A 26,870-nucleotide genomic window follows, 5' to 3' on the forward strand; every position below is an offset into this window, starting at 1 on the left:
GAAAATGTGAAGTAGTTTATGGATATGCATGAGGGTCTATGAATATGCAACAGGCTGGTGTAAGGAGAAAGGTATTTCAGGGGATCCCCGAAGGGAACAGGGTGCTCCTGGCCGAGTGCCAAGATGCACCCGGCCATAATAACCTTTGCTCCATGGTCCTGGTCTCCCATTGTCCTTTATTAAACTTTTTACATTTTCAAAGGAGGATGAACGTGTTTCTCTGCACTGAGAATGTCCTCGTCGACCTGGCCACGGGTGAGGCGAAGCTCATTGACTTCAGGTGCAGCACGATCCTGCAGGACACATTCTACACCCGGATGTCAGGTGAGCCCAAAGCCGGGGCCCAGCCAGGCAGCAGAGGTTCCCCCCTTTGCTGGAATAGGGGGAAGAGGGAGGAAGGGAGGGCGGGAGAGGGATCCTTCTTCAGCCAGCTGCAGCCAAGTTGCTTTTTGGCAAGGCAGGGGCTGGCTGGGAGGGAGGGAAGGAGGGAGGGAGGGAGCAGGATATGCCTGATGAGCTGTGCCCGTGTCCCATAGGAACGCCGGAGTACAGCCCACCGGAGTGGATCCTCTTTGGCTGCTACCATGGCCAGCCAGCCACCATCTGGTCTCTGGGCATCCTGCTCTATGAGCTGGTCTGCGGGCACCTTCCTTTCCACACGAAGGAGGACATCGTCCGGGGCCAGCTCTGCTTCCCCGCCCGGGTGTCTCAAGGTGGGGATGCACCCTCAAGGCACGAGGGGAAGAACGGGGTTGGGAGCGGCAGCTGGCACAGAAGCGTCCTGCTCTTGTAGCTGGTGAGGAGGTGGATCTCCTGGGCTTAGCTGGAGGAGGTGGCACCTGTGCCTCTGTGCTGGTGTCCTCTGCAAGAGAGGATCTATGGGAAGCTTTTGGCTGCAGCTCTGAGCACTCCTGGTGTGGCCTGAGCACTGTGGAATGTGGGAGAGCATGGACAGGAGCTTTGTCCCGCTGAGCGGCGATTTCTGGTTTCTCTCCACAGAGTGCCAGCACCTCATCAGGTGGTGTTTATGCATGGACCCCACAGACAGACCATCTCTGGAGGAGCTTTTCGAGCATTCTTGGCTGCAGGAGCCCTGCCTGGCCCAGGAGACAGCAGAGCTGCATCCCTGTGCACAGTAGATCCAGGAACCCAGCAAGTAGCAGTGGAACACGTCTCGTGGCACTGGAAGAAAAGCCCAGAGCGTTTCCCTGCGTCTGTGGTGCGGAGGAGAGAGCACAGCCGAGGAGATGCTTCCACTGGTCCCCGGCGAGCTGTGGAGGGAGCGGCTCCAAGCTCCCCGTCCTATTGGAGAAGTGGTGGCAGTGCAGTGAAGGTGCCACGGACTGGGACAGCAGAAACATCCCCCTGCAGCTCAGTGGCATCGTGATGTCGCTGCAAGTTGAGGCACAGCCGGCGTGTTCTTCTGGAGCACAACGTGGAGCTGGGAACACCATCCTGGAGCTGGCCGCTGGCAGGGCAGAGCCGATGGGCTTTGGCTGCGGCCCCTGACTGGAGGACACGCTCTGCGCCCCGATGAAATCAAGATGAGTCCCCAGCCGGCGCAGGGGCGGGGGGATGCTGGTGCTTCCAGGCAGGGCAGGGCTCGGCCTGACCCTGCGCCAGAGGTTCCCCGCTCGGTGGCACTGGGGAATATTAATTTTTATGCTGGCCGCCGAGCTGCTTCTTGGCGGGACAGGGGACAGATGTTGTGGAAGGGGAGCCGACTGCTGGCCTTGCTGACAGCTTCTGCCAGCCAGCCTGGCAGGGGATGAGGCGGGGGCAGCCAGCCTGACAAAAGCATCCATCCATGTGGGTGGGGGACGGGTTCCGGAGCCGTGCCCCAGCTGGTCTGCTTTGCAGGCCCTTGAGGAAGGGGGCGCGTTTACATGTGGGAAAGGTGGGGATTTTCCCCACCTGTGGGCAGGTTTAATTCTCTCATGGAGCGGTCAGACCCTCCTCAGGCCTGTGAAACAGTGACAGGCTTTGTGCTTTTTCTTGTTTCCAGGTCTTGTTTTGAATTGACTTTCATGCAATTGTTCTCTCTTTTTCCCAGGAGGATTTCACCTGGTGCCCGGACTGGATGGGGAAGTGCCTGCAGCGTCTGTGGAGCACGTCCAGTGGCAGCACTACCCCAGGGGCCACGGTCTGCAGGGACAGCCCCTTCCAGAAGGACGAGGACCTGGTGCGTGATCGGCTCCTCTCCTGGCAGCAGCTCTCCAGAGGTGGGCACCCAGCTCCACAGCTCGGCTGGCAGAAGGGCTCTGGGCAGGCGGCAGTGGGCACACGGGCATCCCGCTCTTGCAGCTGCTGAGGAGTTGCTGTGCCATGATTAAGCGGAGGAGGTGGAACGGTGCCTGCCACGTTGCCCTTCTCTAAAAACAGAGAATGGCTTGGGAGGTTTGGGCTCTGAGCACAGCCAGCAGCCTGGCCCGGGCACAGGCCATGGCAGGACAGGGGGACAGGAGCCTGCTGCGACTGACCGTGGCTCTCTGGTTTCTCTCCGCAGGCTGCCAGCACCTCATGCCATGGGAACGGCACCGCTCGGCCTGCCAGGCTCGGGGGGCTGGAGGGCAGCCCATGTTCATTTGCTGTCAAAGATAAATTATTTTGGTTTTTGTTTGTTATCGTCGTCATCGAAGCATTTCTTTCATCCTTTTCCAAGCTTTTGGCCTGTTGTGATAAATGGATGTGTTTCGTGCTAACAAAGTCTGGTGGTTTATACCAGCTGGACTCTATTGTGGTCTATACCATGTTTTATTTCCTGCATAGGTAAAATACCATGTATCAAATTTGATCAAAAAGAGAAATGAGGGAGTGTGAAAACCTGGATTTGTGGGATGTAGAAGATACCGAAATTCAGTCTTTAATAAAAAGCATGAATTAATATTATCCAAAGAGAAGATGGGGGAAATTGTGATAAATGGATGTGGTTTGTGCTAACAAAATTGTAATTATATCAATATTTGGGAAGAAAATTGGGAAGGTATATGTTATTAATACTATGAAGCAAATGGGTTTCTTTGTAGATGATACATGTAGGAAACAGGATACAGGAGATTGGAATTGGCCTTGATGAACAAAAGTTAGGAAGACTCCCAAGTCAGAATTGGCATCAAGACGAAGTTAAGACAACTCCCAGGACAGGATCGGCCATGACATGAATAACATTGGGATAATTCCAGACAGGGAACATAAAAGAGTGTTCTTATCTATAAAATAATAAGGCTTAATTGGAGCATAGTGCTTACTTACACAACACAGGACTTGGGGCACATGCACAGCCTGTCAGGTTGTTCAGAGGACAGTGAGGAAGACTGTTGGCCTTCCTCCAAGGAGAGCCCCAGAGAGCCAGAAGCCCCCTTAGCCACAGCTGGAGCATGTGCTGTGAGTGTGGTGATGTTGATTTCAAGAATCAGAAACAGGAGGAGATTTACAGGAAAACATTGATGAATATGTATTAGCACACAGTACAGAAGTTATGTTTGGATCCTTTTGCCTTTTGCACATCAGGCAGGGTGGGAAGCCCTCCCTGTACCCTGACTGAGCAGTTTTGGTTATGCTTTATCCAAACCACTGCCAAATTTCCTTTTGTAACTACTGGATTCTATTTGATTGTATTATTTTATCTCAGTTAAAACTGCTGCTAAATTTTAGGTTTGTGGTTTATTAAATTAGACATATGGGACCCCATATATAACATCAGGAATATGACTTAATAGTTTACAAAACCAAAATGAATATTATTCAGCTAAATTAATGAGGAATAGAAAAGCATTCAGGACTTAATCACAGAGGATAAAGGAACAGAAATGATGATACTTGATTAAATGAATACGTTTTAACCTAATGAGTTAGTATTTTAGTCTCCTCTGGCTTTTGATCTTCCCCCCAGAAGGGGAGCAGTTCTTTGATCTCCTCTTCACGAGGGGCACAGTCCTTAGGGTTTGGTCATGGCTTTGGCATAGGGTGTTTTGTTTTGGATGATGATGACTGCCAAAAAACCCCCATAAAATCCCCCGCAGAACCCCGAAATTCCCTCAACTCCCCCCCCCCCAACCCCCTTAGGATGAATTTGGATAATTTCAGGTAATTTTGGGTGGATTTGGGGGGGTTTTGGTACCTTGTGGAATCCAAAGTGGGTGTAGGATTCAAACCTACTAAAATTTCCCCCTAAAATTCCCCTAAAATCCCTCCATATCTCCCCCAAACTCCATCAGGATGGATTTGGAGGTAGTTTTGGGAATTTCAGGTAATTTTGGGTCAATTCTGGGTCGATTTTGGGTGGTTTTGGTAACTCCCGGACACCAGATTTGGTGTAGGATTCAAACCCAGCCAAAATCCCCCCAGAGGCCCTCAAGATGGGTTCTGAGGTAATTTTGGGTGGATTTGGGGTTAATTTTGGGTCCTTTTGTGAAGCAGAGAGGGTGCAGGTCTTGGAGTGGGGCTGAGCAGCGGGGCAGGAACCAGGGGAGGGAGGGAGGTGTGAACCCCCCCTGAGGATCCCCTGATGGGGACACCCCTAAAAAGTTCTGTGCCAGGATTGAGAAATGAACGGGACCTTTGGTTTTTTTGGTCTTCAGGTTGTTGTTTATTTTTCTCTTACCAAAAGTTCAGCACGCCGTCTGCACACCAGACTTAGCGTACAAAGAGAAGGCACCAAAAGTCACAAAACACACAGGTTCAAGGTCTTTTAAAATTATTTTGTCCAATTAACTCTTGGAACACATTTTATTTCTACCTTTCTACAAGTAACTAATTCTTTGTTTGCCACTCGGTGTCTGCATTGCAGCTTTTTCCAACCAATCACCCTGTGCTCCCAACACAGCAGAAAATGGAGGAGATGAAGAACAAGGAGGAGATTAGACAACACCCAAAATCCTCCATCTTGGAAGCTTTCTCCATGGACAAAAGTTAAAAGCAGTGATCTCCTGGGGATCAGGACTTCTCAGGGAGACATTCCTTGTGCCCTGGGTTCCAACAGCAGGGGGGAAGGGGAAGTTGGGGGTGGGAAAAGAAAGACTTGGGCAGGAAAAAAGGGAACCTTAAACAGCATGGTAAGCGCCATTTCTAGAGGGAGGGCCCGGGACGGCGCGGCCGTCACCTTCCCGGGTAGGTGTGGATACACAATCCAGGTAAGATTTCCCATGGATCCGTCTGGGAAACATTAGGGAGCTGGAGATGAAGAATCCTGAACAACCTCGCAGGTGGTGTTTGTGACAATTGTTTTCCTCATGGATTGTTTACCCCCAAGGGGTGTTTTCTTAATTAGCCAATCATGTGAAATGTAAAATAACCAATCAGGTCCACCTGTATTGGGATCGAGTACAAAAAAATCCGTCTCCTAATAAAGATGATTATTGGCCTTCTGAAGATGCATGGAGTGTGTCACTCATTTATCCGTGTCATTTCTGACTCAGCAGTGACAGGCAGGAAAGGGGAACATGGAAAGATGGGGGGGAAAGGAGGACACAGGACGGAGAGAGGACAGCAGCGCTCCCGTGTCACCTCTGGATGGATTCTGTCCCTTGTTCTGCCCTCAGGAAAAGAGAGACAGAGTGGCACAGAGTGTTGGGAAGGATGAAAGTTTGACAAGAATCTTTAACAGATATGTGTGCATGACAGAAAGATTTTTGAATGTAGAATGAGCCGAAGGAATAGAAATGAAAGCAAGTTTTGATATAGAAGAAAAGAATTGTTGAGCCAGTCTTACTGGGTAACTAAGGCAAAGGCTGTGCTACTTACAAGTGGTTTTTATGGCTTAGAGCAAAGGATAAACCCACCTCAAACAAGAAGATGTTTTTACCAAGCAAAAAGATTCCACAGGTAAACAAGACTGCCAATATTGCAAGTAGAAAAAAGGTCTCAGAATTTTCCACTGCAGGAAAACTGAAAAACAACTTCTAGCTAAAACTGTAACGTAATAACTTTGAGTGATTGGAGAATAGTAACATGAATATGGTAATTACAGGCGTTATGATAGGCTATAGGTAAAAGTAAAGGTATAGATTGGTTATTCTGTGTTAACATGCTCAGCAAAGCAGAGTATATAATGCACTGTAACCAAAGCTAAAAGGTCTCCAGGCCTGCCTGCAGCTGTAGGCACAGGCTCTGCCACGCACAACCCTGGACTGCTGTAACATCCAGGATACAATAAACTGCATTTTGAAGAAATGCCTGGAGTCCCTCATCTCTCATTCAGGCTCTTACAGGAGAGGGACACGGGGTGACAGAGAGATGGCAGCAACCCCGTGCCATGCTGGCAGTTTTCACTCCTTGCTGAAGGCTTGGGAACAAAAGGGTAAGGAAAGATATGGGCAATGTTATGGATACATCTTCTAATAGTGGCTTTTCACAGATATTAAAATGGATTTTATATGTGTGATGTTAAAGCAACTTTGGTACAAATATATGGGTTTTATTTCTGTTGTTAATTAAGCTCAGAGAAATAGCTGCTTGTGTTAAATGCCTGCTGGGATGGGATAACATCCAATGCACACAGGATGAGGACACCTGCACAGATCTGCCAACTATCAGCTCTCCCTGTCTGAAGGCAGAGTGGACCAAGGCCCAAAAACCTGGAGGTGATAAAGAGAAGGAGCCAAAACCACAGCCAAAAAAACACACATGCTCTGAAAAGGCAGACCCAAGGAGGGGCCAGGTAGAAGAATTCCTGGAATATGTAAACTAGTTTATGGATATGCATGAGGGTCTATGAATATGCAACAGGCTGATGTAAGGGAAAAGGTATTTCAGGGGGATCCCCGAAGGGAACAGGGTGCTCCTGGCTGAGTGCCAAGATGCACCCGGCCGTAATAACCATGGTCCTCCATGGTCCTGGTCTCCCACTGTCCTTTATTAAACTTTTTACATTTTCACAGGAGGGTGAACGTGTTTTTCACATTTAGGAACGGGTAAAGTTTTTTCAGTTTTTTACAGGAGGGAGTTTTGAAGAGCTACAAGTGGCTAATCTGCCTGCAACAAGGACCATTCCACGGGCTCTTGTCACCTTTCCTGACACGTCTGCTGCAGCTCATGGAGGGTGAAGCCCTGGAGGCTCCTTAGGGGTGGTTATGGACGATTGCAGGCAGCGCCTCGATGCCCTGGATCAGCGGTGCCCCCTCCTGGGAACCCCCACGTTTTCCATATAGGCATCATCTCCTTCAGGGCGCTTCCTTAAGAATCTGAGCTGTACATTGATGTCAGAGGTTACAATCTAAACCATTCCCATCAGTCAGTAACATAATTCAGGTGTTAAGATGTTGGAATGTTGGAGGACAGAAGACAGATGATGAACTTTGGACCTGGTTAACAGAAGAGATTTGATACCAGGATGCCTTGGCAAAACAAACAGGACTTTGAAAATTAGACCTAGATTGCAAGAAGGGTTTGCTGGAAAAAAATCAGACGGGTTTGCTGGAAAAAGAAAATCCCATTAAACTCTGCAAGCAAGGGATGTTGTTTTATGCATAAGTTTGTGTATGTGATTTTAACCTAATCACTGTAGTGCACATTACTAGTCTCCCTAAAATAGTATATAAGTGCTTGTATCCCACAATAAAATCAGATTCTGATCACCGAGTCAGTCTCCCCATCTCTCTCCATCACTGACACTTCCCTAATAAAGAACTGTTATTCCTGCTCCCATATTTTTACCTGAGAGCCCCCCTTAATTTCAAATTTATAACAATTCAGAAGGAAGGGGTTTCCATTTTTCCATTTCAAGAAAGGCTCCTGCCTTCCTTAGCAAACACCTGTCTTTCCAAACCAAGACACAGGAGCCACCTGTATTATACATGGAAATACTTCACACAAAAATAACAAGAGCCTCAAAAAGGCAAAACAGCTTGGTAATTTGTAGAAAGTAACTCTGATAAAAAAAAAGTGTGAATAGATTGGTCTGAAGATGACATTCACAATTTTCCTGGTGACATTGTGCACTGTACTGTAACAGTGGACAGTCACTGGATATAGACAGTAGGATAACTGGATATGCTTTTCAAACTTTTTCTAAGTATTCATTGAATTATTCATTGAATTCTCATCCTTCTGTACACTTCAGCTCTGCTGTAAACTTCAGAGACATTTTTTCACAAGCTTCTAACAAGTTACTCTGGATCCATAATTCCTGAGACCAAATGGAGTCCAAAGGCCAAGTGGGATTACTCTTTTCAAAGCCTGGAGTCACACAGAATGAAGCAGCACTTAAATCATCCTGTGCATCCCATACACATAACAGTCCAGTCACTGACCAGCTGCAATAATTTTTTTTACTTTTGCTACAAATTACCTTCAAGAATAAGCTACAAATAATATCTTGAACCGGTTTAAATTCAGGGATTGCACTGCAATTGCCCTAAAAAATTCTAAGGGTACCTAGTGCTGTTGCAGTAATACAAGAGAACTGTAAGTGTGTATTACTAGTTGTTATTCATATTAGGTACAAATGGCTCAGCTTAGCTTTGCAAAGGAGGAAACAAGTGATGGAGAGTTGAAATGATGGAGTTGGGACAGTGTAGCCAGTCTGCTTTTTGTGAGAGATGCTCTTAAGCAGTGGCAGTAGTCATGTACTCATCTCCTGTAACTTTGCTCCTTGTGATCTACTGTCCACCTCAGCAACTTTTTCTGCTCTTTTTTTTTTCTTTATTTCTTCAGCTGAGTACCAAAAGGAAAAGACAGAACTGCAATGTTACTAGCAAAATAAAAGATTATTTTTCAAACTAAAAAATATTCACAGCTTTTAGAAAACACAACAGAAGTGTTGGAAAGTATAAACAATACAAGGTATTGAACAGTATTTCTACATTATCCTACATCAGCCAAACAAATGGATAGTAGGGCTTGAGGAACAAGGATGTAATTAAAGTTTTATTAAAAGCGCTTCTTTTGTTCTGTGTGTGGTAACTGTCATCACCCTGATGTAAATACTTCACAATCTATTTAAATTTTCCTAAATTGTATTATCTTGAGATCAGCTATGATTTTTTAGATTTCTCTTGTACCCATCATTGAATTATCTGAGCACAATCTCCAAACAAGACATATGGTAAAGTAGCAAAGGGCTGCAATAACTGAGCAGCCAACAGGATAAGCCACACTGGCACCTATTGGCTTTGCCAAATCCTCTGTGAGTGCTTTCGTTTCTTTTCCTTTTTGGTTTAAAATGCAACACATTTTCATTACTTCTCATGACTCGCCTCTCAAAGAAAAAGGCAGTAGCTGTTTTTGGCAGGGTAAGTTACATTTGCAAATTGGCTCACCTCCTTGGCAGCAGAACTGCATTTTTTCTTATCAAAGCTGCTCCTCAGCTTGAGTGGGGAGAAGGTGCAAAAGGATGAGAGAGGCTGGTAGAGCTCTGATGGTCTGAGGATGCAATGGTGCAAAGAGCTGGAAGGTGAAATACCTTCTCTTGAGTTCAGGGGCATTAGGGAAAGGGAGTGTGTGCCCGAAAGCTCAGCTCTGTCAGCCATATTCACCGAGTAAAAGGTTTCTTTCCTGCACCTGTGTGTGTGGCCAATGCCAAGGGATGGCAGCTCTTTCTGTTGTCGGGGCATTGCAGCCTCCAACTGCAGAGTATGCAAACTGAGCTGCATTGAAATGTGTTCTCCAGGGCTCAGTTTTGGGGCTGGTCCTTGTAAACTTCTTTATTGATGATCTGGAGATGGAGATTGAGAGCACCCTCAGTAAATTTGCCAATGCCCAGTTGGGTGGGAGTGTGGATCTGCTGGAGGACGGGAAGGCTCTGCAGTGAGACTTGGACAGACTGGATCAATGGGCCAAGGACAAGGCCATTGAGGTTCCACAAGGCCAAGTGCCACATCCTGCAGGTCACCAGCCGCCTCAGTGTGAGCCAGAGTGTGCCCAAGGGGGCAAGAGGCCAATGGCACCTGGCCTGGATCAGCAGCAGTGTGGGCAGCGGGACCAGGGCAGTGCCTGCCCCTCTGTGCTGGGCACTGCTGAGGCCACACCTCGAGGGCTGTGTCAGCTCTGGCACCTCGGGAAAAAGGACATTGAGGGGCTGAGTGTGTCCAGAGAAGGGCAGCAAGGCTCACAAAGGCTCTAGAAAACATGTCCCATGAGGAGTAGCTGAGGGAGCTGGGTTTGTTCAGTCTGGAGAAGAGGCTCAGGAGGGACCTCACCGCTCTCTCCAACTCCCTGACAGGAGCGTGCACTGAGGGGGGGCTGCTCTCTTCTGCTGGGACTGCACTGAGAGCCAGAGGAAGTGGCCTCACATTGAGAGGAAATTCAGGTTAGACTTTAGAAAAATATTTCACTGCTCAGGTGTTCATGCCTGGGAATAGGTTGGCCAGAGGGGTGGTGCAGTTGCCATCCCTGGAGATGTTAAAGAGACCTCTGGATCTGACACTGGCAAATGGTTTAGTGGTCTGGGTTTGCAGTGTCAGTGCTGGGCTGACATTGAACTGATGGTCTTCAAGATCTCGTTCACCTCTGTCGGTTCTACAATTCCAAGCGCTTCCCGCCTGGCTGAGGGGAAGGCTCAGGGCTGTCCCGAGTCCGAGGGCGGCCGTGCCCTGAGGCGCTGGGGTGGCGCTGCGGCTGTGGCGTCTCCTGAGGGGCCGGGCGGGGCTCTGCCCTCAGCTCCGCGAGATCCCCGCCCTCAGCCCGGCGGGACCTCTGCTGTCCTTCAGCCCGCAGATCCCACCCCTCAGCCCGCAGATCCCACCCCTCAGCCCGCAGATCCCACCCCTCAGCCCGCAGTTCCCACCCCTCAGCCCGCAGATCCCACCCCTCAGCCTGGCGATCCCACCCCTCAGCCCGCAGATCCCATCCCTCAGCCGGACAGCGCTCGGCAGCGGGCACCCGCCTCGCCTCGGGGTCTGCCCGGAGCCACCCACACCACTGGATCACAGGTACCCGAGCCGTGCCCCATTTCCCCCCTCGGCACTCCCCAGCCTTCCCACAGAAGAATGCAGCTGCTGTTTCTCTTTAAACTGTTGCCTTCCAACTATCCCTCCCCCCCGCCCTTACTTTAAATTTGTATATGTTCTTTCCCTTTTATCTTTGGGCTGATCTGGAGTGCTTGCTAAGGCTTCAGAGGGGAGCTCTGATAACGAGCTGTAAATCACACACGGCCCATCTGAGGGAGGAGGGTGTGAGGGAGCTGAAATAGGCCAGGACAGCCCCAAGTCCTGTTCCACAGCGCAGCGTCCTCACGGCCTCAGCTGCTGCTGTGGGGTTTGGTTTCCACAGGACGCCAACAACCCGCACTTCTCCCCTCTGGCCTTTGCTCCCTGGGTTTTGAAGGATAAGTCCTGCCCAGGCTGGCTGGTCTACTGACCGTGCCAGCCATGTGCTCTGGTGCTGCTGAGCACACATATTGACAGATCTGCACTTCTCCAGGAGTGGTTTCTGAAGTCTGAAGCAATGTTACTGGGTTATTTTCCATAAATGATGGAGAAGAGTTTTAGATGCAACATTTGCAAGCTGTTTGTTGAAGCAAATCTAGTTGTTTGTCTTTCCACCTTGCTCTGTGATGAAACAACCGAGGTCAGCTATTTGCATCTAATTAATGTATGCTGGCTTATCAATACTATTTTGTGTACCTCCTGTAGGTTGCAAAAGTCAAAAAGATCGAGGTAAAGGTCAAAATATACATCCTTGTATACATCCAGTTTTAAACCCCTTGTGCTTCTTATATTGCATAATTGTATAAACATGTATTAAATGAAACTCTTCTGAAAAGTAATTAGCTCCAGAGCAAACTCATTTTTACAGGCTTCCTTTTGTTTGGGTGGGTTGTGTTTTTTCTTAGGCTGGCAGGGTGGTGGCAGTAGGACAAAAAGAGGTGAGAAAGGCTGGCAAGCTTTTTCCTTGTTGTGGCAGGGTAGGATTTGCAGGAAAATGAAATGCATGTCTGTTATCACTTCTGAAAGGCTGCAGAGAGATGACCACTCTCAATTCTCGCTGTGTAAGGGAAGCAGCAAAGGAATGGGGGCAGTCAGTAACTCCCAAGAGAAAGCAGGGCTGGCTGTCTTCATTAGGATGACAAGGATTCTGCTTTGAGCCTTTGCTCCACTTGGAGAAGGAAAATGAATCCATTCCTAAGCTGCATTTGCCACTGATTTAAAGTTTCTGCCTGGAGCGAAGTAATTTTTGGAGAAATTGTAAGAGGTTACTGTGATGCTTGCATCAACCTTCTCTGTTTGGGACTTGGGGCATGTTTGAGGGAGCATCTTTGTGCCTCCAAAGCTGAATGTCACTCTGCTGCTCTGCTCTCAGAGGCTGCCCCGTGGGGTTTGTGAAGAAGCAATGCTGTGGGGTTTTGTGGGTTGCATGGTTCATGTAATGTGGCAATGTCTTTGGGGAATTTCAGTGGGTTCTCCCTGTAAGGAACATGTCTCTGTGCTCACTGCCCTTGGTTTGATCAGTGCTGCCAGAACAATGCTGATGGTTTGGTGGCTCCTTGAGCAGCAGGAGGCCGAGTGTTTTAGAGTGTCCATCCCCTAAGTAACATGACTTGGTCTTGGTGCCAGTTGTTGGCTGATGGCAAAGTTGGCCACTCCTGTAAGGAAAGTTGGATCAGCTTTGTTGTGATCAGTGACACAGAGCAGGGGATGTTCTTTACTGACAGTGCCCCTCAGGGGTAACATGGAACGACCTGATTTCTGCAGAATGTCCACTCTCAAAAGATGATCACCTGGGAGTTACAAATGCAGGGCTGTCATAAAAGACTGTATTTCCAAAGGAAAACTCTGCCATGTAAGAACGCATTCAACCGTGTGTGTGTGAGATGACAAAGTAAAAGCAGAAAACTGGGAAAAGTGCATTTTAGAAAAATGATGTCATTTCTACTGCATATATTATAAACACTGCTAATCTGAACAGAACTGAAAAAACCTTTTCCTTGCTGTTGTAGAACAAGAACAGAGATTTAAAAAAAAGGAACACTCAAAAGGTGCAGATAAGTCAGTGTGGTAAGATATCTAATATAATTTGTCATTATAATCTGCATCAATTTTACAAAGTTTTAGTAGACTCTGATAGGCCTGTTGTGGGGTGGTGAGCAGTTGGGAGAACATGTTTTTTCCTAATTTCCACATTTTGGATACTGTATTGGCTATGCAAAGGGTAAATCCAATGTCAAACCTGCACACATAGTAAAACACACCATTACGAAGTCACATTTTTTGGTTTTAATTTGCTAATATTTATCCACACTTTTATTGTATTTTAACTTCTTTAAGAACCCTCAAACCTTGTAAGGGTTTACTGTTAACAATACCTTCTGTCACTGTTAGAAATAATTATCAACTAAGTCTTTTAATGATACCCCAAAGACTAAGAAGCAGATTTTCCAAGTCTGTTTTCCCACCTAGGGTTGTGTGTAGGTGCCCAGAGAATATTTTGTGTTCTGTTTCCAACCACGTGACTGAGGGCTCTGCTGCTGTGCTGCATGGTTTATGTCTCCTGTACCTCAGTACCACGGAGCAGCCTTGTGCTCTTGGACTCTTTCCTTACTACTCCACAGATTTTCAACTGCACCCTGAATTTTATTTGCACTCTGAATACTTTAATGGCTCTGTATTATTTACACTTAATGCACCTTGCAACTGTGAGTTTAACATTTAGTAGTTTACATCAGACTTTCTAAGAGTTACTAGTAACGAAAGGCCAGAAATATTAAAAGGAGGCTGTTACTCTGAAAGGAACTCATGCTCAAATAACAAAGGATGGACAGAAATATTTCTAGGTTTGTTGTTTGTGGCTGAATAGAAGTGATGTAGCTCCATTTTGGCTCACTCCCCCCCCCTTTTTTAAAATACACCTACATACTGCATTTTGACAGGTTTATTCTAATACTGACTAGATTAATAGAGAGAAAAGATAACAATTTTAATGAAGCTTTTTGTGTTTGCTCCTAGATATGAAAACAGATCTGACCTTACTGCTGGAATGCCTTAAATCTCAGTTGGACTGCCCTCTGTCTCAGCAGGAGGCTGTGGTCACTGTCTATTCCATTTGCCAACAAAACAGTAAGAAAGGCTTTTCCTTAGAAACAATGCAGGCATTTATGTTCCCCATATATGCCAAGGAACTGGTGGGCACTGTAAAAATGTCTAAAGGACATAAGGCTTGAGATGTTGGGAAATCATAGAAGCCTTTCATTTTGCAGAGAAACAGAAGCAAAAGTTTTTCCTCTTGTAGGTGAAGCAAGCGAATACTTTGGAGGAATTGGTGGTTTGATGTTTAGAAATGACCTTGCCAAGTCGAGTGCTCATTCCATCGTAAAGGAAGCAGCTTTATTTACATTGGGGATTATTCTAGAGAGTAATGGCAATAAAAATAACACTGTTTGTATTTCTGAGTGTGCTATGGCCCCCTGTCATTACTTGTGCTCCTGCTTTGTCTCCATTTTCTTTTGGTCTCACAAAATGAGACTACAAGATTGTCAGTTGGAGCAAGGGCAGGGAAGGTGCCCCAGTTGCCCTGTCCATCCCCAGATTTGATCTGTGCCTTGCTGACTTGTGCACACAGGGTGTCTTTAAGTTACCAGACAGCTGCACTCCCCCTCTCCCTCAGCAGCAAGTGTTCAGTGACTCCTGGATTGTTCCAGAGCTTGCCAGGGTCCTGCTTGGTGTAGAACTCACTGCAGGGGGAAGCCCTCAGGCACTTCATAGTCCTGCCCTGTCTCTGCTCCCCACATACTGGCCACAATTGAAACTTAATAATTTAGGATGATGAGTAGCTTACTTGAGGTTTTCACTTTTTGTTTTCAGTGTCTTGTCAACAGACACTGTTGACAAGTACACTGTCTTGTGTACTTCTGAGTTGCTTGAAGAACTCATTTTATTTTGAATTAAAAAGGATTCTGATGTGAACTTGAAAAGAATGTCTGTTTCTGTCATCTTAGTACTGGTGTCAAATAATGGTAAGTTGGTTTTTTTTTCTGTGTTATGATAACTCTCCTTTTCTGTTTGCCAATCTGCAGTCCAAACTTTGGAACATGCAATAAGCAATGTTGTGGTGAAGTGCATTTATAAAGATGAATGTTTGCATGTAACCGAACCTGAATTGTCGAAGTAGGTCATTGCTCACTGGGATTTCCTTAAACAGCAGAACGTGGTTTAGTTCTAAGAAGAGAGTTTGCAAATGCAAACCCATAGTTTCTGAGAGTGTCTAGAAAGAGAGAGACATGGAAAGGTTATTTACCAATATGTTGATATGATTTTGTATTTCCTTGTGGGGAGGATATGTGCTTAGGAAAGGGAATGTATGTATGTAAATTCAACTTGCTGTTAAGATTTTGTCTGCAGTTGCATTTGTCTCTGGAGTCTTGTGTGTGTTCTCTTTTAGAAAATGGGCAAACCCATGTCAGAGACACAGGCTGCATCAGCCTGCTGCTGCAGTTGTTCAGGTGAACAGGGCTGCAATTCAAACAGGCAAATACTAGGCTGGTTAGCAGCTATGTTTCCTTGACTGTCTGGGCCTTGCTTGCATTTCCTTAACAGAACAACTCTCTCCACATCTGAGAAGAATCTGTCAGCTGAAAACACTGATCCCTGCTATCAGCTCTGGTCCTCAGTGTGCAGCACTCTCTGTGCCTGTGTCAACAACCCCCAGCACGAGACAGGTTGCTCTGAAAACTGTGGAAGAAGTCCAAAGATATTCTCCAAATCGGTAACACTTTGGTTTCATTTTAACTGTTCAGCTGAAGTTGATTTCATTGTGTTTTGATTTGGGGTAATTTGTTTTTACTTTTCTAGAAGATAATCAGAACATTTGCTGTGGGGTTTTTCCCTATGCCAAAGGGTGGCTCGAGAGTTGCACAGAGCCTGAGATAGTTCGTCCCATCTGTTCATTTCTTGGTCTCACAGTTGCAAACAACTGGAAGTGCAGCTCAACCTTTACACAGCTTTGAATTTGATAAAAGGAAGTTTAATTCGAGAGCTAAATGGGTTTTTCTTTCTTGTCAATCTCTACAGAGTCATTTGCTGTTCTTTCCACTTTTACTCTGACCACTGTACTCCACCATCTTTACTTACACTGCGCTGTGCTCAAGTCCACAAATAGCCACAGTCTGCTTACATTTGATAGGGTCAGTAAAACTGCTGGGAGCTGTTCTGATTCAAAGTGTGTCTAAATTAAAGTCCTTGTGACATGGCTGAAAACAATGACTTAGGTAGAACTCAGGCATGATGTTTGCCATTTGTGTGCACATATCAAGGTCATGTTTTCCTGGAACTATTTTATCTGCGGTTACTGCATTTCTTGAGATTAATGTATCTCCAGCTTCTGTTATATAAGAAATGTAATGACTGACACATGCACAGAAAAACTCTGATGGACTTACTTGGTGAAAAGCTAAAAGAATTTGCAGACTCTGTTGCTTAAATCACATTTTTTTCTTTTTTCCACTGAGCAGATGTGCAGAAATCTTTTGTTTCTATTGGAGGATTGGATACATTAGCCAAAGCTCTCCTTGAGCTTATGCCTGATTCCTGTTTGTGTCACTCCAGCATGAGACTTGCAGTGGTAGTAACAAAGACTCTGAATGCCTGTAATGCTACTAACTGTGAGTGGAAAGACATTTTTGATCAGTGGCAACTTTAAAATGCTATTTTTAAAGTCTTGTGCTGGTGGAAAAGTTGCAGAAATGAATGCTTAAAGGCAGTTAAGTTCTCCACATCCCAGTGGATGTTGCGATGCTTTTTAAAACTCAGAGGTGTAAGTGGGGAGTGATTCAGTTCATCTGAGGTGGATTACTGTCCCATTGTTGCTCAAATGAATGCAGTGAAATTTAAACCCAACTGAAAATTAAAATTGAGATGCTCCTGCCCATGCTGGGTAAGTAAAGCTGAGCTCTGGGCCTGGATTTGACCAGTCAGTTTGGATCCTGGAGTTATGCCTGTGGCTGAATAATAAATTGTGTAGCTTTAGGAAGCTTTAGTCATTTAGAGGTGGAGCTGAACGGACGTGGTGTTTCTGCAGAGCACACTCTGCTCTGGTTTGCTGGCCGGGTACTGCTCTCCTGATGAGGTTTTGTGTTTTCCACAGAAGGTTTGCAGAAACCTGTGATCCTGACGAGCCTGTGCTGTGGCCGTGGTTGCTGTATCTCACACTTCTGCCATAAGAGCTTCAAATGGAAGTTCCCAGAAGTTGAAAAGCATCAGCCTGCACTAGTTGTGAGGGTAGTTTCAGCTCAGTTGGGTGTGACAGGACTGGGCCTCAGCGTGGATGCTCTAGCAGTGGTGTTGCCAGTGCCAGGAAGGGCTTGCCCCCTGCTCTTTTTATGGCAGATACTCTGCGTGTCAAAGCTTTTTCAACTCTCTGGCTTCATGCTGGAGCTGATCAAGGACATGGAGAAACTCAGCAGGGATCTCCAGAAGCTGCACAGTGCAAAGCCCTCCTCATTCATCAGATCTTCTGCCTCCTCTCCGTGGAGCACAGGCTGGGAGGATGGGCAGGGCTGGTTTTGGGAGCAGCACAGGAGGGGTGGGGTAATCTGAGCTGTTCAAGGTGGAGCAGGGCAGGGCTGAGCAGGCCCAAGGCTTTGAGGGCTCTGTACAGTTCCCTCCAAACCCAGCATTTGATCCTTGGATAATTCCTGTACATTCACAATCGACTTTGTTTTCCTTCCAATTATTTTAACCAACAGCTGCCATGAGTGTTGTCTTGGCAAAGTATCCCACTGTGTCAGAGCTGCTGAAGCTGCTGTCCAATGAGACACTGAGCACAGGAGAAAAAAATCAGTATTATTCTAACAATTGGACACTGTACTGAAGTTTGTGGTAAGATTTGCTTTTTCTTTTTCCTGTCTGTCAGCTTCTCCTAAATTCTCATCCACTGACTCCTCCTGTGGTGTCACTTCATCAAGACTGGAACATGAGGGAGAGTTCAGTTAAATAATACAATGTCAGTATTTGGACAAAAAGTTTTCTAGAATGTTCCATCTTTAAATTTTAAAGCTTGTTAGCAGGAAGTGTCTTAAGTAGCTTTGAAAAGTAGACTCAATATGCAAGAATTCAGAGCTGGGCTTAGGTGTCTCAAGGAATAATTAATCCAGACTTGACAGCTACTACAATCCAGACCTAGCAAATGGGTTGTCTTGAGCACCCTTTTCATGGGCCTTGGCACATACAGCTTCTCTCCACTGCTTACAAGGCCAGGAATATTTGTAAAAGCCATGTAAGAGCATTGGTTTCAAGACACAGAAGCAGTTGGTGGCTCTAAAATGGTTTTGTCATGTTCCTCAGGGCTTGCCCAAGCTTATCTGGCACAAATACAGCACTTCAGTTGGTATTTTGTGGTAGTGCAAGCAAAGAGAAAGGGAAATTCATTTGTACTTGTGGTGTTTCTCATGTATGTTTAGAGAAACAAGAAAAAGACCTTGTGTTCAGAAAGTTTGATTTTTATCCTCTGAGTGCCAATAACATGTTCAATAATTAGCTCAAGAGGTCATAAATTTATTTTAACAGACATTTTTTCATTAAGAACTAGTGAAACAAGACTTAATGGAAAATGTCTTTTGAAAAGAAAAATTATTAAAAAATTATTTCAACATAAAAAAGGTTTTTCTTCAAATGCCAACACTGTCAAAATAAAAATGGCAAAAGTTTTTATTTCCTTTTTTTTGTTAAGTTTAAAGAAGAAAGAACTATGTTTAGCAATTATCCATTATATGATTCCATATGGGAATGAGAGCACAATAAAAATTCAGCCAATGACAGAAGAAATGAGGAGGAACAGATTGGCTAGACCAGGCTTAAGCTACTAATTTTATTTTGCTAAATAGAAACCTTGAGATTTTGATATTTCTGCATCCCAGGCCTCACAGAAATGTTGCATATCTACTCCAAGAGCAGGTCGTGAAAGAGAAGAAAAACAGGAGTCATTATTCAAATGTTTTGAGCCACAATTAAATGAGCTTGGAACTCCATCGAATAAGTGGTCTCAGTCCTTCAGTTTTCTTACAGCAACCTGAGTTCTGGTCAAATCATCCTGTGGGATGTAAAGCTCTCCTGCTGTCACTGCAGCAGGCTCGGGTCTGGAGTGAAAATCTCTCTTTCTGCAGAAACTTGCAGAGAGTTGCCAGTATTGGCCCCTACAATGACTGTAAGGTGAAGGTGTGTGGGGCTGAAACCAAACCTTTCCTTTACCATGTCCTGTTCTAGAAGAGAACCAGTGTGAGCTGCCTCAGAACAATGGTCTGCCACTCATGATTCAGGTATTGACAGAATCTCAGGACAAGGAGCTCGTCAAAGCTGCTACTTTTGTGCTGCAGAGCTGCAAACAAATGAGTAAGCTTGCTGTGACTGCTTTAAAAAGGAGAGGGATTGTTTCCATCTCTGTGTTCTGCTGATTCCCCAAGTGATTTTAACTTCTGTGGCAGCTTTTTTTGTAATTCTGTATACTCCAAAAGATGTTTGTTTTCTGCACAGAAAGTTGCCTATTTGTCTTTAAGAACTGACTTAGGCAGAAAAAAAAAGAAGTAAAAATTCCAAGAGTGTTGCAAAAATGCATTTGTGAAACCTCTCCATGTAGGGCCAATTCTTAAAGCTTTCCCATCTCTAAATTGTGTGGAAAAGATCAACATTGTCATTTATCACCCAGGGGATACTTTCTTCCTGGGGGTGTACCACTAGAGGGAGGGAATAAACCAGGAGATAATCAAGCCTGAAATCACTGTGTCTGCACTGATTTCCAATCTGAAGAAATCTTGATCTTTTTTTTTCTAAAGTAGGATGTATTTTTGGGCCCCCTGTTTCAGTTTTTTATAAATTACCTGTACAATCCCTCCCATGAAGCAGAGAGACCTTGTCCTCTAATCTCTAGAGCGTGGAGGGTGTGCAGTTGCTAATTAGGAAAAAACAAACCTGTATCTCCATTTCTGTGCTGCAAGCACAACAGAGAGGTTTGTGTCAGATTGAGGTGTGGAGATTTGTCGTGTCCATTACTGTGGAGTTGTTTTTTTAAAAAAGCAGTGACTCGTACTGGTGAAGAACCCAGAGTTAATTCAATGAAAAAGCTTTTTTTTCTTTCACAGCATCATTGTGGAAACAGTTTGTAGGAACTCTAATTGCAAGTTCACCTCTTGTAACAGCAGCTTATATTTCAAGTGTGTTAACATTTATGTAGAAATCTTAGTTTTATAAAAATTGTAATTTTGCATTAAATTATTGGGGCTGTCCCTTAGCATACAAAAATGTAATAAATGCTTCTTAAATGTTGTGTTTACATGATAAAATTTTTTTTATTAATGTTGTTTTATATTTTATAAAGCTGAACAGTTGCTCTGAAATGATATGATAACTCATTAAATGTGAACAGTGCAGAAGAATTGGATATGCAAGACAGAAAAAGATGTCTGCAAGATAGCTGGAAGAAAGCAAAAGTAATTTTACACAGAATAAACTCAATTGAAAAACAGCATGATGAGGTTGGCCTACTTACCGAAATGGGATAAAACTAATCACATCTTTCCAGAGTTTAAGGAGCAAGCAAAAGTAAAGCCTTAAGATAAGTTCAATGTGAGCAAAAAACCCAGGAAAAAACGTTGAATTTGTGTGAAACGACAACCTGCAACTTTTATCAGTATTGTAGATCAGCCTGAGTTACAGATGTGCAGAGAATGGAGGCATCTGTATTGTAGGAAGTATTCTAGTTTCCTGTAAACCCAGATTTTCTATAAGCTAGAAAAAGAAGTTGAAGTAATTTGTAATTGCTAGACATTCAAACCTGTAATTTTAATATTTGGGTGCATGAAATGCTCAGGATTGTATGGCTGTGGGAACTGATTTACTGATCTACCCCAAATGGTGGATATTTTATATATATATATATATATATATATATATATATATAACCTCCCCTCTCCTAGAGAATGTTTTAGTAGTAGAGGTAGGTAATGACTGAAGGAGGCGTGCAATGACATGGATTTTTTTCCCCTTCTTTTCAAATTAATACATACTGCATAAAATAAAGTATCTTACTCTGCTGCCAGGTTGGTATGCTCTCATTTCATCCACTGACAGTCTGGTTTCCTTTCCAACCTGAAAGATCATTTCCTTTTTTATGTCTTTCAGGACATGATTGAGACTGGTGGAACAATGAAAGCTCTGCTTTCCAAAATAAAAGACAAGAAACCAAGGGATGGTAAGAGGTAGATCCTTGTAAGGTACAAGGATAAAGCCACTAACTAACATCTTCAAATCATTTGGGTCAATAGGCAGTGTATGCTGACAGGTGCTTGTTTGGCTTGAAGTTTGGAGTGGGAGGAAGCAAATGCAGGAAGTAATCCTTATCCAGCTGCTGAAAAATTAACTGTTTATTCAGCTGGGAAAGGGACCAGGGCACTGCCATCTTCACTGCTCAGATAATTATAAAAAGGTTTTATGGCTCTTGCCATGCAGTCATCAAGTCTGCTGGATTCCCTGTTTCTTACTTTATGTTTGAAGGAAATTCAGCTCTTTCCATAGCTTTTCTAACACCACCTCAGTTGCCTCCATACTAGAATGACAACACTCAGAATATTTCTTCATACTGTCAACCATAGAGGTTTTCAGAATCTGAGAGTCTGTCAGCCCTGGGAAGATGACTTCAAGTAGCATTCTAGATCTGCTTTTAGTAGATCTCAAAAGAAATTGTGTGGAATATCCCTGTGTCTGTCAAGTAACCACAATGCTCTGTAAAAACAGTTGCTTTAAGCATCAGGTATCCAGACAGTCTTTCTAGAGACTGTCCAGGAGGTTCTCAGGTTCTTCTGAAGTGCACAGGAAAAGCAAGAATAGATATGATTTTGCAGAAGAAATTGTCCTTTTCTCCCTTCCCCCGACTAAAATCATTACCAGCCACTTGGACATGCTTCCCCCTCTGTGCTATTCTAGTGTGCATTGCTGCATGGAAGGGCAAAGATCTGAGACACGGGATTGAAGGGAACTGAATACAAAGTCGAGCCACTTGGACAGACAGATCAGAGCCTTTGCTTCTCCCTCCACTTCAAGGCTGAACACTCCTTCTTTCTGTGCAATCATCTCACTGTTTTAATTGAAGTGCATGATTTTAGACACTTATGGGAAGTGTCGAGAGCCTGGGTTCCCCCCCGGCCGCACCTTCCTTGTGCAGGAGCAGCCCGGAGCTGGGGCCGAGGCCCCGGCGATATCGAGCGCTGCCGCTGTGGCCCGTCACGTTCCGGGCCCCGGAGCGGATTCCTCCCCCTCCGGCCGGGGACCGAGGGGGCAGCAGGGCTGGAAGGAGCGGGGACCGAGGCCCGCCCGGCGTCACCGCCCCCGGCCCGGCCCCGACAGTCGGGTGCTGCGGTTGCCGGGGAACCGCGGGCGCGGCCACAGCGGCTGTGACGGCGCCGCCGCCTCAGTTGCCGCAGAGCGCGCTCCGGGCTGGTTGTTCGCAGCCTGGGCTCGTGCAACGGCTGCACTCAGCGATTCGCTCGGGGACTTTTTCACAGAGATTGTCTCTGCCAGCGAGCCCTGGACTCGCAGAGCTTTGGTCTCTGCCAGCGAGGAGTCCTGAATTTCATTTGAAGGTAAAGATTGATTGTGCTTTTTTGTTTTGTCCCATCTGTGCTCTGAAAGAGAATTCCAAAAGGAAACAGAGGATGGGATAATGTGCAGCTGAATAGATGAACGATATATGGTCTACTGATGGTGCTTTTTTTCCACTGAAGAAATGCAGAATTTCCTAAATGTAGTAGTCTATAGGCATTTTTTTTCCCTATAGTGATGACTTAAACTGCTTAAAGGTGAATGAGTTCTACTCAGGTGTCTGTGGGTTGTTATGGTCTGGTTCTTAAAATTATTAGGGAGATGCTCCTGAATTAAGGTGCAAACAGGACCATATGCCAAAGTCAATTGTCTGGATTTGATGTAACAGCAAATGTGAGGAAGAGAGAGAGAGAGAAATAGAGAAGGGAGTTGGGGAGGGGGAGAGAAAGAGAGTGACAGATTAAATAGAAAGTAGAAAGTATCACCATTGCATGGATCTCACTGGCATTCCATGAAATACTCTTCTGGTCTTCTCTGTGGTGAGGTGTCACAAAACATGAGACTCCAATGGATTCATGCAGATTTGGGCAAGGTGGGACTGCCCAGGTTCCTGCCTGGGGTGGGGCAAGTTGGACTCTGTCTCTTGCTACTTTCAAATAAGATAAAATCTTTAGCACCAGTATATCCTTTTGAGCCTGCTGTGAATTGGGTTGTGGATTTTCAGATCTGTTGTGTTCCTTTGCATGCCATGCAGTCACCTGGTGCAAGGCCTCAGGAATGGCTCTGGGGGCACTCTGGAGGTCTTTGATGGGTTCTGACACCCCGTCAGCTGCCCCTGATGGGAATGTCCCCTGGATGTGGCCTTCTGGGGCTGGGGGGTTTTAGAGCTGAGCCAGTTTGTCTGAGGGAGGATGGGTGTCCACTGCCCCTTACCAGAGGTTGTGCCACAAGCCCAAAATTTCCTCCTCCCCCCTGTGTTGATGGGAGGTTTGTGTGCAAAGCTGGCCTCAGCAGATGAGTCTGTAGCTATGACTTCCCCAGCCTGAAGGCAGAGAGAGCTGATTTTCAGGACAGCTGCTGGGTTTGGCCTGGTTGTGGATACATTTTTCTCAATTAGCCTTGTTTAGTTCTCCCCAGACCTGAGCTAGGAGGACAATAGTGTCTCCTTGATCTTGTCTCAAGTTCCCTTAGGTGGCTTAACTCACAGTCCCAAGTTTGAATAAGGAGGCATTTTCAGGGAGGGGTGGGCTTCAGTGGTGGCAGATTCTTGATTCAGTTTTGTCAGAATGGGCAAAAAGTCCTTCCTAACAAGATTTAAGCCATTAGCCATTACATTTCAGTCTCTCCCAAGTCCTGTGAGAAGCAGCTGAGAGAGCAGGGGTGCTTTAGCCTAAAGAAGAGGAGGCCCACTCTAGCTATTTTTAAGTAATATTTAAGCTACAGCTTTGTCTGTTCCAACTATTCTTAATATTCATCTTCTGAGCTCCAGGTTTCAGTACAATCCATATTTAAATTGCACAAGGCAGCCATATAGCTCAAATAAAGTCCAACTAGAGGCCTAACAATACCAGCTATTTATGCCAAACAAGCACTCAGCTACTTTCAAATCATATCAAATTGTTTAGCACCAGTATATGCCTTGAATCTGCCATGGATTGGGTTGTGGATTTTCAGAGTTCCGTTGTTGCTCCTTCCAGTTTTGTTGAGGCACTGTCTCCCTCTGTGACATCATCCCTTGGAGATGGCGTCTGGATTGCCCAAGAAGACACCACCACCTCGTCTTTTGCTGAGGGAAAGGCTGAAGCCAGACACTGTGAGTGGCCACTGGGGCTGTGTAAAGGCTGGCACCTGCCCTGGTGTCCCTGCTCTCCCTGGCCCTGTTGTCCAGCAGCGCTGTGAAGCTGCAGAGCCCCTCCCCAGCCCTCTGTGCCGTGCTCCTGTTGCTGGGGGCTGTCCTGGTGCAGCAGGGAACACTGTGGGATGCTTCAGTTGTGTCTTGCCTGGCTGTGCCAGTGGAGCCAAGTGAAACCAATGTACAGCTGAAGCCCTGAGCACGTGTTCTGTCCCTTTCCTTTTGCCACAGGAATTCCTTCTGTCAGACTGGGCACTCACCTGTGCTGCTCTGACCATCCTGCCCTTGGCCACCCGGGCATGTCGGGGAGGAAACCTCAAACTCTGCCCAAAGCCTTGGGAGCCATGGCTGTTCCCAGCTGGAAGAGCTTCCAAAGCAGCTGTTCTCTCCCAGCTGCTGTGTGGGCACAGATCCAGCCCTGCAGGCAGCACTGGAGCCAGGGCCACAAAGGTCCCTTTCTGTCTGGAGCTCCCTTGGCTGAAGATGCCCCAGTGCTGAGGCTCTGTCAAGGAGATCCCTCTGTTTTCTTCTGTGGAGGGCTCTGTCAGCCCAGACAGAGAAAGCAATTTAACAGGGAGAACCAAAACCTGGACACATTCCTGTGCACCTCCCTCTTGGTACAGCTTTGTTTTCTTGCATCTGTTGGACTCAGCCAGCAGCGATATCTCCTTGCTGTGAGTTCTGAGTGTTGTGCAGGGATGGAGTTCAGGCAGTTCTGAGAGCTCCTTTCCATTCTCTGGAAAGGTCGCTGCCTCAGTCCAAGGAAATGTAAGAGGAAACAAATGCCCAAAGAGCAGAAATCCCCAACCATGTCCCATCCTGTCCTGGAGAAGCCAATGGGACGGAGCCATGTGGCTGGAGTGTGTGTATTGCACTCTGTATTATTAATTTACTGATGCTAAGGATTTCAGCAGGAAACTTCCAGGGCTCCCAGGACTGTCCTAGTGGCTGTGATCACAAGTTATTCACCAGTGCCACTTGTTCAAGAAAAGCCTTTCTGAACAAGCCATCTCTGAGGCTCTAGCTGGTGTATTTTTGCCTTTCAGCTGCTTCCCTCAAAGTTCCAGAGGGAGAAGACTCCCAGCAGGAAGAAGGAGGCCAGTACTGGGGGGAGTATTCTGCCCAGAATTGGCCCATTTCCAGACAGGAGTGAGACTGGTCCAAAGGTAGCCTTTTCCTGCTCTTTTCCTTTCTGTTGAACATGAAGTTTGAAGGGGGTGTGTGCTTGTGACAGGCTTGCCTCCAGCAAAACAGCTCAGTGTCCAGGTGCTGTTGTCATTGCAAACTGCTGGAAGGGGTGGACTGGGAGTCCTGGTGTGCACAGAGCAACACAAATAACCTCTGCTGGAGCTGCTGGGCTGTGCTGGAGTGTAGCTGCCATTGCTAACAGGGGGAAGGCTGGGGACACAAAGGCACAACATTGCCATTTGCCATTCTCCTGCTGAGAGAGCCTCCTCTAGCTTTGGTGTGGTCACTATCAAATGCTTGGGGTCACAGGATTCCCTCCAGAGTGGCAGTGTTGGCCTTTGAAGGCCAAGGATGTGCAGGAATTACTTCAGATTTAGCAAAACAAATTGCATTCCTGCTTTGGGCTGGAAGAATGTGTTGGACCCTTACAGGGTGTTAGATTATGCAGGCCGCCAGATGTGCAGGGGACTGGCCCTGGGCAGAGAGCAATGGATGTGCTTTATCTGGATCAGTGCCTACTTAGAGGTGTGTTTAAAGCTGCTTTTCTGGCAGGATGGGCTCAGTAGAAAGCACAGTCCAAAGGGGTAGGTGACCAAGGTGGGCTGTTGAGCAGGAAATTGGCAGCAGGAGACATGGAACAAAGTGGTTAAGGATTGTCCTGGAGAGGGGCATTGGGAACACCTCAGGGAAAGGCACAACTAAGGGACAGTGTGCTGCAGCCATTCCCTTCAGCAGAGTGTGTCTGCTGTGAAGTCCCATAGGAGACCTGCTTTTGACCTCCTCTGGTCCTGTGCTCTTCTTCTGATGTTTAAGGTCTAGAGCAAAAAAGATATTTGCAGTTGTGTGGGCCTGGGTTTCCCTGTCTCAGAATAAAGGACATCCCAGAATTTTTTCCCATGGAGTCTCCTGTAAATCCATGGGTTTGACTTACTCCATGAATGCTCAGTCAGTGCCCCAGAGCTCTGTGACCACATGGGCACAGGGCTGTGCTTAAGGGAAGTGCTGCCTGGCATTGTGGAGAAAGAAACCTGGAGAAATAGATGCCAAACGAGCAGCTTGGCCTGAGCCTGCTGTGTGTGGCCCAGCAGCTCTGGATCACTCAGAGCAGAGGTGGGTGAGCCACTGTTTGCCCAGTGTGGGCTGGGCAGACGTGCTCACCCAGAGTCTGTACTTCCCTGGGGATCAGTGGAAGATTCTCCTTCATGAACCTTCCTCCCAGCAGCTGAAGCTCTCCCTGCTCTCTCTCACCTCTCCAGCTGCCGTCAGCTGCCCCGAAACAGAGCTGGTTTGGGGTTTCCCCACCAGAGCTGGTATTTCAGAACTTCGTCGCTCGGGAGGTCTCTGAGATGGAGCTGTCTCTCATTAATAAGGAC

At 46.2% G+C, this 26,870-nt stretch overlaps 1 pseudogene; it reads left to right on the top strand.

Annotated features, from left to right (window-relative positions):
* The first annotated feature begins 206 nt into the window (after positions 1-206).
* On the top strand, positions 207-19,644 carry LOC132334642 (telomere repeats-binding bouquet formation protein 1-like; annotated as a pseudogene).
* Positions 19,645-26,870: the final 7,226 nt, after the last annotated feature.

Source organism: Haemorhous mexicanus, chromosome 16 (genome assembly GCF_027477595.1).
Source record: "Haemorhous mexicanus isolate bHaeMex1 chromosome 16, bHaeMex1.pri, whole genome shotgun sequence".
In the NCBI taxonomy this organism is placed as follows: Eukaryota; Metazoa; Chordata; class Aves; order Passeriformes; family Fringillidae; genus Haemorhous; species Haemorhous mexicanus.